We start from the raw sequence: 15461 nt of genomic DNA, 5'->3' as shown, positions 1-15461 counted from the left end.
GAAGGAAGGTGAGCACAAGGGGCACAGCGAAAGGGGCTAGAAAACATCTGGCAAGCATGTTTCTTCAGAGTCAGTCATGGCAGAGCAAATCTCTGCTTAAGTCACAAATGTAACGTTTATTGCTGCTTCATGTATATATATATAAAAGAGTTCATGCATGGATGAATGTGTCTTTCCAATGGAAGCACTGAAGCAAAAACTGAGTAGAAAAGTGTGGACTGCTCAATTTCGCTGCTCTTTGAGGAGACAAGGCAGAGACAAGGGAACACTGGGTCAGGAGATAGGTGTGCTTTTATTCTTCAAGATTTTCCAGATAGTCCTCTGTCAAGCTTTTATTTCAAGATTTCAACTATTTGGGCTGAGAACAGTACTTCAGCCTCCCTGACTAGTCCCAAGTTGATAAAAGCATAAATGTAATATATTTGGATATGAATGAAAATTGGTTAATGTTATGGTGCTGATTCACAGCATCTGAAATATACCTGGTTGTAAGGAAAAAAAGTAGGTCAAGTCAAGTTAAAAGCAGGTTGACACTTTTAAAAACACTTTGCAAGACCCCTGCATTTTATGTGCTCTATGTCTCTATGCTCTGTCCTTGAATGCAAAAGTGCGTCATCTGTGAACAGCTCCTTATTTATTTTGAGCTGCCTGCTCTCATTGGTTTGATGAGGCACGTTGCCTATACAGCCCATGGTACAGCCTACACTTTCCTATGTCTAGTATATAGTACTGCCAACAAGATGAGAAAAACATAAATGGTTATTACAGAATTTATTTAAGGGCCAAGGGGCATGATTAATTGTGCTTATTTTGTAATGTGCTATTTTTCATAAAATTATTCAAAAAAAAATTAACGTGTTAAATAGACTGTCCTAATCACATTACAAAAATAAAATACATTGTGAATGCTGTTTCATGCAGACATTAAATATGAAGAATGTTCCCTTTATATATATAACCAGGTAAATAGGCCCACAATTTGGCACTCTATGTGAGGAAGTGTTCTGAAAATAAATGGACAAATTACAGCATATTATGAAGATTAATGATGAACATGGCGATCTATGAAAAAGCCTTGCACTGATCTAAAACATTCAGAGTACAAGGACAGCAAGTCATTGCAATGTCATTGCAATTAGCTTGCTGACTGGAACTGCTAACAGAAAAGGGACCTGTACTGACTACATCACAGCCTAATAACGAGTCATCTCCTTAATCATCTGTGCATAAAGATAGGAGGCATTGTATGTGCAAAAGTAGATATTTTCAAAATCAAGCAGTCAGTGGGTTGCCTGAACAATCAGCTAACTAATTGGTCTTAAAGGGATAGTTCACTCAAAAATGATAATTCATCATTTACTCACTCTCATGCCATCCCGGATGTGTATAACTTTATTTCTTCTGCAGAATACAACCAAAGATATTTCAAAGGATGTGAGATGTTTTTGTCCATACAATGCAAGTCAACGGGGCCCAACACTTTAAGCTCTAAAAAGGACATGGTGGAGGTGAGGGCGTGGTCGAGCGCCCATCTGGGGAGAGAGAAAGTGGTAAGGACATCCACCTGAGATGAACTGTGACTAATTACCATTTCTATGTTCACAGTGAGAACAAAAGGAAGATAAAAGATGGCAAGTCCACAGAAAGAGAGGGAGAGATACAGACCAGAGGCTTTGTGTGTGTTCTAGAGAGTGTTTTGTTTGATTGCTGGAAAGCCAATACTGATGTGTGTGTGAAAAGCCCCACATGGACTGTGAAGCCGGCTCCCGCTTCCTGCTTAACCGTCATACAACGAACTTTGTTACAGACATGAAGGCAGCATAATCCATACTTGAGTGGTTTAATCCATGTCATCTGAAGTAATATGATTGCTTTGGGTGAGAAACATACCAAAATGTAAGTACTTATGGTTTTGTGTCCATATTTATAAAAAAAGGGATCAAGTTTTGGACCCTATTCACTAACATTGTATGGACAAAAACACATTAAACATCCTCAGCTAGATGGAGCGCAATGGATTGGAAAAGAATGCCAGGGTTTGAAAAGCGTTTTAAAAGCTGGAATATGTTTATCTTGACAAAGCATCAAAATGGAAAAAATAAAATCGCATCACTCTTGGTGGTATGCTCAAAAAATGGTGTGAGACACAAAGCAACAGCCAAAGATACCTGTCTGAATGTATATGGCCGTGCTTTAAAGGGGATACATTTAAAGACACTACTTTTCAGAGAGGGTCTTACAGTGCAAACTGTACAGCTAAATCTAAACTTCCTTAGGACAAAAATCAAGAAATTGTTAAGATTCCACTCTATTTCTAGGTCACTAATTACAATATGGATTTCCTAGCTTCCATTGAAGCACACAAATTTGAATTCTCAAATTATTATTAATTTTTCAATGCAGCTTTCACTCAAATTTTTAATTCAGAAAATATCATTTGTAATTATTATTTTTTTCATTACAAATAATAAAGTAATAATAATAATAATAATAATAATAATAATGAAATGAGAAAAAATCTAGATAAAGTCACCTTGTTGTTGAATGACTAGTCAACCACCGTCACTTTTTCTGAGGTAATGTCAAGCAAACACTCTCCATAAAACTACAGCAAGTCTCACTCCTGTAGCTGTTGCCTAACACTGGCTGTTTCACAAACCTGTTTTGAGCCATGTGCTATTCCTGTAAAGCTCAGAACGGAGGAAGCGAAGAGACTGTGCTAATCTCCTTGGGAACAGCTCTGTCTCATTGTATTCTACACGCTCGGTAGTGTGTTCATGTGTGCATAGCTTTGAGACTTGTTTGCCAAGAACTTCCCGTTTTTGCATGAGAAGAAAACACACACACACACACACACACGCACGCGCACACACACACACACACACACACACACACACACACACACACACACACACACACACACACTCATCCCTGCTGTTCCAAAGAAGACAAATCCTTGTGAGAAAGAGAAAAACCTTTTCTGTCTGCACTGGCTTCAGTACATCCTTCAGCTGTTTGGAAGGTAACACCGTTAAAGAGGACCAGATGCTGTTTTCTAATAAACATGCAGTGCTATGTATGTTCACACCAACTTCACAGAAGAGGATAGAACAAGTGAGGAAAAACAAGTTGTTGTTAAAGGACCATCCTATCTCTCTCATTACGTCAAATCTCTAATTAGCTATTTTATGCTGCTGAAGTCTTTAAAATGTAATATGACATGCTGTTGGCATAGATGCAGTCTAATTTTTGTGAAAGGCTCCTAAAAAGCACCCCATGAGTAAAGTCCTGATTATCAACTCCAGAGGGGAACTTTGATAGGTGTGACATTTTGGATATAATAGGAGTAGAACAGAGAAAAAGATTTTTAGTTATTATGGAAAACTTCATTGCCTACAACAGATGAGCACTCATAATAAGCCAGAGGGAAAATGCCACACACACACTTTTTTTGTCATTTTCCTCTCATTACCTCAATATGTTTCACCAACATTGTGCAATATGCTATTTGTCATCTTGGCAATTCAGGCGCCTAATTTTATCATATTTCACAGATTCATGAAAAAGCATGTACATGTCCCTCGAAATCAGTCACTGCATTATTTTCAAACCCAATATCAATTTATATTTCCTATTACAGTTGTTCTACTTGAAACTGTCATTTCTGCCTTGTCTGGATAGATTTAATAGCTTCTTCTAGTTTTGTTATATTTGGTTCTAAAACAACTGCAGAGGTCTCAGTTTTTCACAATGAACAAAACAATGAAAAGAAGTGAGGACAAATGTACAGTATATTTATCTTGTAATTTGTATTTAACACTGAAACAAAATTACAGACTGAGATCTGTTTGTTCCAATAGTGTAGTCAACAGTGTTGGGTAGAAAACGTATGAAATGTAATCTGGTAGTAATTACAAATTGCAAACACTGTAATCAGTAATGTAATATTTTAAATGGCACTTTTACGAAATCTAGTCTGATTATTTGTTGCATGTTTTAATGAAAATCTAAATAGGAAGGGTATTTAGTAACAATTTACACTCTTTTACACACTTTGATTAAATAGCAGTAAAAGCTTCAAATCCAAAGTACATTTTTTTTTACAGTAACCTGAATGCTGTTTTCCTTTCTTTGGAAGAGAGGAGTACATTTTTTTGCCCCCACCAAATATTAAAGGGATAATTAATCTAAAATGAAAGTTCTGTCATCATTCACTCACCCTGAACCCACTAAACCCTTAGCCTTATTGAGCAGCTTTCTAAAGCTATTGAACAGAGCATTCTTACAGCGAACAGCCTTGTCTAAATCTTCTGCCACTTTTGAAAAGAGTTCTCCATTAACTATGATCCTTCAACACTTTCAATGTCCTTGTCGAGTAATGACTCCAAGTGGAGAACCAAAGAGCAGATGTAAAACCCAAAAAAGATGTGACTGATGTTCCAAGCATTTAAAGATTTTTTCCTTGGTCCACAGATATACAATAAGACCAACTTTTGGGCAGGAAATTAAAGATCGTTTTAAAAGATTTCATATTAAAGGGATAATTCACCCAAAAATTATAATTTTCTCACCCTCATGCCATCCCAGAAAAATATTTCAGCTCTGTAGGTCCATACAATGCAAGTGAATGGTGACCAGAAATTTGAAGCTCCAAAAATCACACAAAGGCAGCATAAAAGTAGTCCATAAGACTCCGGTGGTTTAATTTATATCTCTATAAGCTATATGATAGTTGAGAAACAGATCAATATTTAAGTACTTTCCTAATATTTAAGTACTTTCCACATTCTGAAAGTGAAAGTGGAGATTTATAGTAAAAAAAAAAAAAGGTTTTAAATATTAATCTGTTTCTCACCCAAAGCAATAATTTTGCTTCAGAAGACATATTTAACCACTGGAGTTGTATGGATGACTTCTATGCTGCCTTTATCTAATTTTGGAAGCTTCAAAGGTCTGGTCACCATTCACTTGCATTGTAAGGACCTACAGAGAAGAGACATTCTCCTAAAAATCTTGGTTGTGTTCAGCAGAAGAAAGGAAATTATACACTGGGACTGCATGAGGGTGAGTAAATAATAAGATAATTTTTAGGTGAACTATCCCTTTAAGGACACATTTTCCACTATAAACTTGTTTTATGTACTATATACAAAATATGACCTGCCAAATCTTCTCCATCAAGTCCAAAGCTTTTGGTACAACTTTATAGTCGGCAGAAACCTCCATTAGATCACCTTTATTAGAACTGCCCTTCTGCAGTCCTCTAGCCAATTAAATGCTCCCCCAGAATATAAACATTCACAGGAAGCCTGCTTCCAGGTATTCAATGTACTTTTCCATTTTTTTCATTGCTTTAAATAGCTTTTCTAAGTTAAAGCTTTAAACAACTCAGGCATTTGTCCTCAGTCCTTTCATTAAACACTAGTAAACATGAAATCAGTAACTGTAAAAGCACTGTAATCTGATTATACATAATTTAAAATGTAATCTTGTAATGTAACCTAACTACAAGTACTTGATTTTTGTTATTTAATTATGTAATCAAGATTACATGTAGTCCATTACTACAAGTATATTTTCTCATATAAATAAATGTTCCTTTAACACATTTTAGAAAAAGGGGAAAGTTTAGGCCATTTATTTTGCAGAATGATGAAAAGCTTATACTTGTCATCCATTTCAGATATATTTGAAAATCTTGATTTGGCCCGTACAACTCGTACTCAAATTCCGGACTCATTATTACAGTTCAACTGCCATTCTGTGCTTCATATTTTATGAAACCCTAAATGTACTACCAAGACAGATGGGGTATTATATTATAGGTGATGAAAAAAGCAATAAAATCTAACCTTGCAAAAGAGACAGAACTGTCACTTAAAAGTGTTGATTTATACATTCTCACACATTACAAATTTTTTGTATCTCAACAAGATGCAACAGACTACTCATGAGACATTCTACCTGCTTTCTTTCAATATCGCTGCACACAGTTAAAATCATATTTTGCTGTGATGTACAGACAGATTTCCTACTACCTTCACAGACTCAAAGATATCTGCAGTAAATCTCTAGAAAATAAAACAAAAGAAAACAGTCAGTCGGGTACTAAAAACCCTCTTGTGACTGAGAATTATTATTCCAACCCACTCTTTCCACCACTCTATTTGCTATTTGACTGTGTGTAATGTGTTTCTTGTATAACGGCAATATCTCACAATGATCAAACTGTGCTCTAGCATTCAGTTCAAGGATGAGATTTTAAAATCACTCATAGTAATGATATGATAGAGCAATAACAACCCAGAAGAAAATATTATTGCTCAAAGGTTGCTATTTCATAGCTCAGGAGATTTGATCGAGTGCTCAGTTATGTTTGATTGAGTTATCAAGTAGGGATGTTAATGATTAATCGAAAATCGATTTGACTTAAATTCTAATGAAAAAATATGTCCAAAGATCCGAAATATCCCACGATCCACAACGTGAAGTTTTAATGAACTCAAATATGTATACAAATTATATATCTTAAGTATCTTAAGATAGAAGTTACTACTAACAGTAGCGTATTTCATTAACAGTAATTAAACAATTCCCAAATTCAAACCAAACATAGCCTAAATGTGTTTAAGGCTTTTTGGACTCAAGATGGCGCCGAGTATGGCTGCTGTGTTGTGAGCTCCGACACAACATTGTAGTGTTTTGTTTGTTTTGTTTACAATTCTTATGTTTTTTGTCTTGGATGTTGTCTGCCTTATTGTCTACGACAGACAAACACTTTTGGACATTGGTTCTGCAATTACACACCGTAAACCGGACTTCAAATTCCTCAATGCTGACCCGCTGTTTACAAACACACCAGCAGAGCCCTTTTTCTGGGCTGCCCGGCCACAAAAACGCAAAAGGAAAAGGGGAAACAGAGCCGGTGTTCTCATCAGAGTAAGACGTCGTGCAAATCGACCCCCGCTACCCAGTATTCTACTGGCAAATGTTCAGTCTCTGGACAACAAGCTCTGCGAGCTGAGAGCGCGGATCTCTTTCCAATGAGAGACGAGTGACTGCTGCATTATCTGCCTTACGGAAACTTGGATGTCTGCTGAGATTCCAGATTCAGCCATTGAACCCGCGGGGTTCTCCGTGCACCGAGCGGACAGAGCGAAAGACCTCTCAGGTAAAAGCAGAGGTGGTGGTGTATGTTTTATGATCAACAAATCCTGGTGTGATCAGCGGAATGTACATTCTATCAAGTCTTTCTGCTCTCCTGATCTGGAATTTCTCATGCTTCTGTGTCAACCATTCTGGCTACTGAGGGAATTCACAGCGGTCATTATCACAGCTGTGTACATCCCGCCACAAGCCGACACAGACCGGGCACTCAAGGAACTGTATGAGAGTATAAGCAAGCAGGAAACTGCGCACCCTGAGGCCACGTTCATTGTGACCGGGGACTTTAATAAAGCCAGTTTCAAATCAGTCGCACCAAAATACCACCAACATATTAGTTTTAACACACGAGGGGACCGGGTTTTGGACCATTGCTACTCTCCCTTCCGGGATGGCTACAAATCCCTCCCCCACCCACCATTTGGCAAATTGGACCACTCTTCCATTCAGTTTCTGCCTGTAAGCAGGCAGAAGCAGAAACAGGAAGCACCCACCCTCAGAATGATCCAGTACTGGTCGGACAAATCAGACTCTATGCTACAAGACTGTTTTGATCACGCGGACTGGGAGATGTTCCAGTCCGCCTCTGATGATGACATCGAGCTTTACGCTGATAGCGTAACATGTTTCATCAGAAAGTGCGTAGAGGATGTCGTTCCGACCAGAACAATACGGATCTACCTGAACCAGAAACCTTGGATTAATAGCGATGTTCGCGTGGCACTTGATGCGCGGACCTCCGCTTTTAATTCCGGGAACACGGAGGAGCATAAACAAGCCAGTTATGCCCTCCGAACAGAACAGCAAAACCTCAGTACAGGAACAAGATTGAAGGACAGTTCAACACCACCAACTCTAGAAGCATGTGGCAGGGAATTAATATCATCACGGACTTTAAAGGGAATAAAAACTCCGCCGTGAAAACCGCTGCCTTTCTCCCGGATGAGCCAAATAGTTTTTATGCTCGTTTCGAGGGAAATAACACCGCCCTCGTGGAGAGAGCTCTCACGGCCGAAGCTACAGAGGTTAGTTCACTCTCCGTCTCTGTAGAGGATGTAACCTGATCCTTCCGATGGGTGAATATCCGCAAAGCTGCGGGTCCAGACAGCATTCCGAGCCGTGTCATCAGAGCGTGCGCGAACCAACTGGCTGGTGTTTTTATGGACATTTTCAACCTTTCCCTCTCTTTGTCTGTAGTCCCCACATGCTTTAAAACGTCCACCATTGTGCCTGTTCCAAAGCAATCCAAAATCACTTGCTTAAATGACTGGCGTCCTGTTGCTCTGACCCCCATCATCAGCAAATGCTTTGAGAGACTAATCAGAGATTACATCTGCTCTGTGCTGCCTCCATCACTAGACCCATTGCAGTTTGCTTACCGCAACAAACGCTCCACTGATGATGCCATTGCATCCACAATACACACTGCTCTCTCCCACCTGCAAAAAAAGAACACTTATGTGAGAATGTTGTTTGTAGACTACAGCTCAGCATTCAACACCATAGTGCCCTCCAAGCTTGATGAGAAACTCTGGGCTCTGGGCTTAAACATCTCCTCATCACTGACCCTCAACACTGGAGCCCCGCAGGTCTGTGTTCTCAGCCCACTCCTGTATTCCCCGTACACACATGACTGTGTGGCAACACACAGCTCCAATGCCATCATTAAGTTTGCTGATGATACGACGGTAGTAGGTCTGATCACTGACAATGATGAAACAGCCTACAGAGAGGAGTTGCACACTCTGACACACTGGTGTCAGGAGGACAACCTCTCCCTCAACATCAGTAAGACAAAGGAGCTTGTGGTGGACTTCAGGAGAAAAGACAGAGAACACAGTCCCATCACCATCAATGGAGCACCAGTGGAGAGAGTTAGCAGCTTCAAGTTCCTGGGTGTCCACATCACTGAGGAAAACACATGGTCTGTCCACACTGAGGCTGTTGTGAAGAAGGGTCATCAGCGCCTCTTCTTCCTGAGACAGCTGAGGAAGTTTGGAATGAACCGCCACATCCTCACACGGTTCTACACCTGCACTGTAGAGAACATCCTGACTGGCTGCATCTCCGCCTGGTACGGCAATAGTACCGCCCACAACCGCAAAGCACTGCAAAGGGTGGTGCGAACTGCCAGACACATCATCGGAAGTGAGCTTCTCTCCCTCCAGGACATACAGGTGCATCTCAATAAATTAGAATGTCGTGGAAAAGTTCATTTATTTCAGTAATTCAACTCAAATTGTGAAACTTGTGTATTAAATAAATTCAATGCACACAGACTGAAGTAGTTTAAGTCTTTAGTTCTTTTAATTGTGATGATTTTGGCTCACATTTAACAAAAACCCACCAATTCACTATCTCAAAAAATTAGAATACATCATAAGACTAATAAAAAAAACATTTTTAGTGAATTGTTGGCCTTCTGGAAAGTATGTTCATTTACTGTATATGTACTCAATACTTGGTAGGGGCTCCTTTTGCTTTAATTACTGCCTCAATTCGGCGTGGCATGGAGGTGATCAGTTTGTGGCACTGCTGAGGTGGTATGGAAGCCCAGGTTTCTTTGACAGTGGCCTTCAGCTCATCTGCATTTTTTGGTCTCTTGTTTCTCATTCTCCTCTTGACAATACCCCATAGATTCTCTATGGGGTTCAGGTCTGGTGAGTTTGCTGGCCAGTCAAGCACACCAACACCATGGTCATTTAACCAACTTTTGGTGCTTTTGGCAGTGTGGGCAGGTGCCAAATCCTGCTGGAAAATGAAATCAGCATCTTTAAAAAGCTGGTCAGCAGAAGGAAGCATGAAGTGCTCCAAAATTTCTAGGTAAACAGGTGCAGTGACTTTGGTTTTCAAAAAACACAATGGACCAACACCAGCAGATGACATTGCACCCCAAATCATCACAGACTGTGGAAACTTAACACTGGACTTCAAGCAACTTGGGCTATGAGCTTCTCCACCCTTCCTCCAGACTCTAGGACCTTGGTTTCCAAATGAAATACAAAACTTGCTCTCATCTGAAAAGAGGACTTTGGAACACTGGGCAACAGTCCAGTTCTTCTTCTCCTTAGCCCAGGTAAGACGCCTCTGACGTTGTCTGTGGTTCAGGAGTGGCTTAACAAGAGGAATACGACAACTGTAGCCAAATTCCTTGACATGTCTGTGTGTGGTGGCTCTTGATGCCTTGACCCCAGCCTCAGTCCATTCCTTGTGAAGTTCACCCAAATTCTTGAATCGATTTTGCTTGACAATCATAAGGCTGCGGTTCTCTCGGTTGGTTGTGCATCTTTTTCTTCCACACTTTTTCCTTCCACTCAACCTTCTGTTAACATGCTTGGATACAGCACTCTGTGAACAGCCAGCTTCTTTGGCAATGAATGTTTGTGGCTTACCCTCCTTGTGAAGGGTGTCAATGATTGTCTTCTGGACAACTGTCAGATCAGCAGTCTTCCCCATGATTGTGTAGCCTAGTGAACCAAACTGAGAGACCATTTTGAAGGCTCAGGAAACCTTTGCAGGTGTTTTGAGTTGATTAGCTGATTGGCATGTCACCATATTCTAATTTTTTGAGATAGTGAATTGGTGGGTTTTTGTTAAATGTGAGCCAAAATCATCACAATTAAAAGAACCAAAGACTTAAACTACTTCAGTCTGTGTGCATTGAATTTATTTAATACACAAGTTTCACAATTTGAGTTGAATTACTGAAATAAATGAACTTTTCCACGACATTCTAATTTATTGAGATGCACCTGTATATACCAGGCGGTGTGTGAAAAAAGCTCGGAGGATCATCAGAGACTCCAGCCACCCGGGCCATGGGCTGTTCTCACTGCTACCATCAGGCAGGCGGTATCGCAGCATCAGGACCCGCACCAGCAGACTACATGACAGCTCTTTCCCCCAAGCAATCAGACTTTTGAACTCTTGATCTCCCATGATCAAAATACATCAGCACTGCACTTTATTACTCTTACTCTTATATCTCACACCGGACTGTCATAAATTACATTATTATTATATTATATTCTCTCTTAACAACACACTGGCAACTTACTATCAACCGACTGAATGTCAATACAGTACAATACAACCTACTGTACATTTTATATATACTATATATACTTTTTTTATTGTATATTGTGTATACTATATTGTGTGTATTGTATACTGTACAGTATATGTTATTATTTGTATATTGTGTTATGTGTAATTATGTGTATATTAGATTTTAAATTGTGTTGTAAATCTGATGTTTATTGTAAATTGGTATATGTCCCCACTGTCACGACTACTATGTTGCTCAGAACTGCACCCAAGAATTTCACACACTATTGCACTGGTGTATATGGTTGTGTGACAATAAAAGTGATTTGATTTGATTTGATTTTGATTTGATTTGATTTGAAATATACTGAACTAAGAATATTTTAAGAGGAAAATGCCAATACTTGCATTTCTTAAGTGTAATAATTTTAATTATATTTAAACAATCGGCTACATGCACATATTATTTAGAGTCCTCCATGTGCGTTTTGCGATATTGACTTTAATGATTAATCAATTAATTGACTGTTAATTTCCATGACGATCGATTATAAAAATGTCTGAAAATTGACATCCCTATTATCAAGTAAAGACTAGAGCTATAAATGTGGATAGTATAGCTCAAATACATTGGTCTTAGATTAATTTTATGAAAATTCATATTGAAATCTCAGAATTTTGATTGGAGACTTTGGTCTCTTGGCAAATCTGAGCAAGAAAAAAAACTGGAAGTAGAACATTTCATTTGCTCTCTATTTAATCTAATTGCTGTCTAGGTGAAACAATTGAGGTATTAAAGAGATCTCACTTGTGATTTCTCTTTCCTACAGGCTCCAACACAAAATTAGATTATTATTCTTGTGATTGGTAATTACAAGTTGTCTGGGCACGTACTGTAACTATCTGGATTAGATTAAATTATTAGACTATTTTCCCTCAGTCTGCTTCAACAGAAAATGGTAAATTGGGGTCCTGGGTTGCTCAGCGAGTATTGACGCTGACAACCACCCCTGGAGTCGTGAGTTCGAATCCAGGGAGTGCTGAGTGATTCCAGCCAGGTCTCCTAAACAACCAAATTAGCCCGGTTGCTAGGGAGGGTAGAGTCACATGGGGTAACCTCCTCATGGTCGCAATTAGTGGTTCTCGCTCTCAATGGGGCACGTGGTAAATTGTGTGTGGACCGCGGAGAGTAGCATGAGCCTTCACATGCGGAGTCTCCGCTGTGTCATGCATAGTGAGCCACGTGATAAAATGCACGGATTGACTGTCTCAGAAGCGGAGGCAACTGAGACTTGTCCTCCGCCACCCGGATTGAGGTGAGTAACCGCGCCACCACAAGGACCTACTAAGTAGTGGGAATTGGGCATTCCAAATTGGGAGAAAAGGGGATAAAAATAATAATAATAATAAAAAAGGTAAATCAATAAATTATGAACAGTAAATAAAACAGTAAACAAAACATTCCTCCATCCTTTAGTACTCTGTAGAAAACTATTCTGCACTGACGGATAGAAAATTCCCTGTTGATAACAGAGCCAAACAATTCATCAGCACTGAAAAACTCATCTCAAACCTGTGATTGTTTTTCAATGTAATGTTACTGTATATCTGTTTATTATTTTTGACAGAAAGATTGGATTTTCTCTTAGTAGCTGGGATTTTAACTACAGTTAAATCTTCTTACAGAATTTACCCAGTACTTTGCCCAACCCTGTTTCTCGTGTTTTCCCCGTCAGGAGTCAATGTCTTCATTCATCATTCTTTCTGCTCCTTTTCTGCTGGGTTCAGGTATCACAGCACCTTCTGTCTTTTTTTTTTTTTTTCCACACTTTTCCTGACCACGCTGAGTGCTATTATCAGCAGTGACTCTCTCTCAGGACAATAGTGCACTTGAGATCCCTCCATGCCACAATTGAAACCTTTCATCTTTTCAGTTTTTCCAAAAATCAGAAAATCAAACCCATCATTCTTGAATTTGAGAGCAATATTTAGTTCACCCATCTTGATCTTTTAAATAACATATACTTGTCACCTGAAATAAGCCACCCACTTCAATAAAGGGGATTTTCAAGGGGTATTTTTTCAATACACTGGACACAAGTTCGCTGTGCCAAGATATTTGTGCTCTAATGAGGACATTAGAGAACATTAACTTCCTAACCATTTTGACACGTAGAAACACTGGAAGATAACTATCCTTATTACACAACTCTCTAAAATACTTGATTCTGACTGGTTGATTGTGGCATTTATGGTCAAATATGTAATGGAAATTCTACAGTCATCCAGTCATTATTGCAAAATAAACCCTGACAGTTATAAACTCCAAAATGGTTTATATTGCGATTATGACTGGCTGACTGTATATTATCCTACTTTTTACATGGCTACGTACCAAATAAATAATTAAATGGACATGAAATAAGGGTTTGAGTTGAAGTGTTATTATTAGGGCAGTCAATCAATTTATTTATTTTTTTAAATCAAATTAATTACGTGACATCCGATTAATTGAATTTACCGCAATTATTCGCAAATCTAAATTTGCTTTGAAAGGCTCCCAAAAAGATAATTAATAAAAATAATAAAAATAATTGAAACTATTATAAATATATACTAACCGAGCACTTTATTAAGAACACTATGGTCCTAATAAAGTGCCTGATGTGGTCTTCTGCTTTAGCCCATCTGCCTCAAGGTTTGACATGTTGTGCATTCTGAGATGCTATTCCTCTCACTACAATTGTACAGAGTGGTTATCTGAGTTACCATAGCCTTTCTGTCAGCACGTACCAGTCTGCCCATTTTCTGTTGACCTCTCTCATCAACAAGGCATTTCCGTCTGCAGAACTGCCACTCACTGAACGTTTTTTGTTTTTGACACCATTCTGAGTAAACTCTAGAGACTGTTGTGCATGATAATACCAGGAGATCAACAGTTACAGAAATACTCAAATCAGCCCGTCTGGCACCAACAATCATGCCACGGTCTAAATCACTGAGATTACAATTTTTCTCCATTCTGATGGTTGATGTAAACATTAACTGATGCTCCTGACCCGTATCTGCGTGATTTTATGCACTGCACTGCTGCCACAAGATTGGCTGATTAAATATATATAATAAATATCTAATAAATAGATATTATATAATAAATAAAAATTCAGATATTCAGATTAAATATGTTGCATTATTGTGACAGACGAATGAAGCATTGATTAGAAAATACAAAAAATGGCCTTAGAAGTCAATATATTGCTTGTTTTATTTCGATATCATTGAACATCAGCCGACAATCTGATAGCAATTCATTTTGCAATTGAGGTTATCAATCTGCCCTGTCATAAACACAGTGTTTTTAGGATGCTGTGTCAAATTGAAATTAGTTTAAACTTTGAAAATCACCTCTTGGGATCCCTGCCTTCTGTAGTACTTAATCCAGCTGTCCAGCTATGTTGCTTATTTTGGCATACTTACTGCCCCCTACTGACATGGCTCGCAAAAACACAAAGTTACATGCACTTTAAGATTAAGTTGCTCTAATAGTAGGAAAATAAATACTTTTATTTAGGAATTTATGTACGGGTCAGGAGGCATTAATTGCATACATTTTTAACACGTTTTATATATATATATATATATATATATATATATATATATATATATATATATATATAAAATTAATCGCACAAAATTCACACATTATATCGACAACCCCAGTTTTTATGCAAGAAGAAAGAGACCAGAGACTCCAGAAAAAGCTCAATTAAACCTCTGGTTTGTGTAGAAGTTCTGTTGGTGTTTTTATTGCAAAATGTCCATCTGACTGCTTGTCATCCCGCTTGGATGACTACTTGCCAAATAAATAAATAAGTGAACATGAAATATTGATTTAAAATTATTTTATTAGCTTACTTGTAGAGATTGCAGAGTGATACGAGAAGTAGGAAAGATGGCGTGCAATAACCAGATGACATGTCTGATGTCACTTTGTGTTCTGATGTACAGTCACTATTCATAAATATCACACCGCTGGAGAGCCATGCAATAACTATTGTTATTATAAACTCAGGAATATCTGATTCTGTTTGGTCAAACATGCCATTCTGTGGTGAAATGTTTTTGCATTAAGACTGCTAACTGTACTTGAACGTTGTCCCAGGCAACCAATTTCCTATATAATGTAGTTTTGCTAGCTTTATGTCCCTCTTATCTCTCTGTGGTCTCTTTCTTCTCACATAATAATTATT

The 15461-nt window shown here is 38.4% G+C and overlaps 1 protein-coding gene across 1 annotated transcript in view; it reads right to left on the bottom strand.

Moving 5' to 3' along the window:
• Nucleotides 1–15461, bottom strand: part of LOC127440534 (polypeptide N-acetylgalactosaminyltransferase 18-like) — a 133578-nt gene that overhangs the window by 22141 nt on the left and 95976 nt on the right. The gene's annotated exons all lie outside the window — the stretch shown is intronic.

The sequence above is a fragment of the Myxocyprinus asiaticus genome, chromosome 1 (genome assembly GCF_019703515.2).
Source record: "Myxocyprinus asiaticus isolate MX2 ecotype Aquarium Trade chromosome 1, UBuf_Myxa_2, whole genome shotgun sequence".
NCBI lineage: Eukaryota > Metazoa > Chordata > Actinopteri > Cypriniformes > Catostomidae > Myxocyprinus > Myxocyprinus asiaticus.
This window is presented reverse-complemented; position numbering and strand designations above follow the sequence as displayed.